Below are 2500 nucleotides of genomic sequence, written 5' to 3' on the forward strand. Positions count from 1 at the left end.
TCTCTCCCTCTCTTTGTCTATGTCTCTCTCTACAAATACACCTTCTCTTTAATTCTCGTGGATATCCTCTCACTGTCACCACAATTAGCACACCTGAGTAAACACACTTTAACACACCTGTCCCTCCCCACACCCTCTTGTTTCAGGTGTCCAGGTGTGGGATGTCCAGATGCTACGTGTGGAACAGCACTTCACCCGCGCCTCTCTCTTTCTCTCTCTCTCCACTCTCCCCTCACGCCCTCACCCTTCACCCAGCCCTCACCACGACCACCACCACCACCTCTGCCACCACCACCAGCGCGTCCCAGCGAGGTCATGCAATCCAAAGGCAAGTCAACAAATTAAATGTCACTTGCTGTGTTTTGTGCTTGTTGTTAACTTTTCCTCTGTTAATGTGAGAGTTTTAATAGGTGTTGGCTCTTAATTAGTGGTACTGGTATTGCTCTCGTTACTGTTACTGCTGATAGTATTGCTCTAGTAGTAGTAGTAGTAGTAGTAGTAGTAGTAGTAGTAGTAGTAGTAGTTGTAGTAGTTGTAGTAGTAGTTGTAGTTGTTGTTGTTGTTGTTGTTGTTGTTACTTTTGTTACTGTTGTTGTTGTTGTTGTTGTTGTTGTTGTTGTTGTTGTTGTTGTTGTTGTTGTTGTTGTTGTTGTTGTTGTTGTTGTTGTTGTTACTGTTGCTGTTGTTGTTGTTGTTGTTGTTGTTGTTGTTGTTGTTGTTGTTGTTGTTGTTGTTACTGTTGTTGTTGTTGTTGTTGTTGTTGTTGTTGTTGTTGTTGTTGTTGTTGTTGTTGTTGCTGTTGTTGTTGCTGTACAACTTTAATAATAATAGTTGTTGTTGTTGTTGTTGTTGTTGTTGTTGTTGTTGTTGTTGTTGCTGTTGTTGTTGCTGTACAACTTTAATAATAATAATGATAATAATAATAATAATAATAATAATAATAATAATAATAATAATAATAATAATAATAATAATAATAATAACAGCACCAACAACAACAACAACAACAACAACAACAACAACAACAACAACAACAACAATAATAATAATAATAATAATAATAATTCATTGAAATCGGTGCTCCATTCAACCTAAGTATCATTTTTACAATTTTCTTATCAGTATTGTTGTGATGTACTTCACAATAATTAGAGCATCTGATTTTAATCCAAGTTCAGTCGTCGTAAGATCTCCTGATTTCAGTGAAGATGTTCTATATTGTCTTGTTAATAAATACTCATCTCAATGAAGTGAATATAAAAACTGCACAAAACAGGAAGATAATTCCATTAATAAGGATGTGATATATTATGTAATGAAACTCCTGTACCTGTGTTCTCTACATCTGTAATGGTTTAGCTACAGCACCACATACGGTAATACCTTCAATGCTACATGGTCTGAATTGACTCTTCATGGATCGCTGTAGGTCATTCCCTCCCAACACTCATGTGACGCAAAGGGAGAAGTGCACCACCACCTCGCAATATTTTTGGCAAGCACGTTGTGAAATCCATGTCACCCCATGCATTGTGGCCTCATCTTGCTAAGGAGTGAAAAGAAAATGCACATAATGTCCCCAAACAGTTATTTATGGCTGTTGCACCATTTGTCTTCTCCAGATTATGTTGTTCCTCGTAGTATTCACAAATATACGTATATCTAGGGAGTAGATCTAGGGTTTTGTTATCTTCTTTTAAGATGTAATAGTATTGCTAGACAGACAGACAGACAGACAGACAGACAGACAGACAGATAGACAAACAGACAGACAGATTGGCAAACAGACAGAAGGAAAACTAAGGTAAAAAATTAGGGAAATTACTGAGTTCTGGATGAGTGGAGAGAAAAGAAGAGGTGAGGAAATGAGGGAGAGAGGGAGGAAAAGATGTCGCCACGTAACAAATGAGAAAAAAGTAGTGGCACACACAAAAGGTGAAAATGCCAAAGGGGATGAAGGAGGAGAAGGAGGAGGAGGAGGAAGAGGAAAATTCAGGGAAGGATTATAAGATCAAATACGAGGAAAAAGAAGAGAAAGATATTAATAATGATAAATATGTAAGATAGGCAATTAAAACACATCAGCAGGAACAAGACCACCACCACCACCACCACCACCACCACCAACAACAACAACAACAATAACCACAATAATATAATGCCACTGAATAAACAAAAGCACAATCCAATTAAAACCACGAAAAATAAGAAAGAGAAGAAAAGAGAGAGAAAAAATAAAGAAAAAAACAAGATTGCGCCACTAAGTAAACGAAAGATGAGGAAAAAAAGGGAAAGATGGAGGGAGAGGTCAACTTCTCTCAGACGGGGTCAGGTAAGGTCAGGCAGGGGTCAGCCAGGTAAATGGTTTCAAAAGACTGTTCACGATTAAGACACTTTCACTCCCACCGACACTTTCTCTCTCTCTCTCTCTCTCTCTCTCTCTCTCTCTCTCTCTCTCTCTCTCTCTCTCTCTCTCTCTCTCTCTCTCTCTCTCTCTCTC

General features: G+C 38.4%; 1 protein-coding gene across 1 annotated transcript in view; it reads right to left on the minus strand.

Moving 5' to 3' along the window:
* Positions 1 to 1330: 1330 nt before the first annotated feature.
* LOC135105522 (uncharacterized) overlaps positions 1331 to 2500 on the minus strand; it is a 35331-nt gene continuing 34161 nt past the window's right edge. Inside the window, exon 6 of the mRNA XM_064013723.1 lies at positions 1331 to 1546. The gene's annotated coding sequence lies outside the window, so the exon portion shown is untranslated. The remainder of the gene's footprint in view (positions 1547 to 2500) is intronic.

Source organism: Scylla paramamosain, chromosome 12 (assembly GCF_035594125.1).
Source record: "Scylla paramamosain isolate STU-SP2022 chromosome 12, ASM3559412v1, whole genome shotgun sequence".
NCBI classification, from domain to species: Eukaryota; Metazoa; Arthropoda; class Malacostraca; order Decapoda; family Portunidae; genus Scylla; species Scylla paramamosain.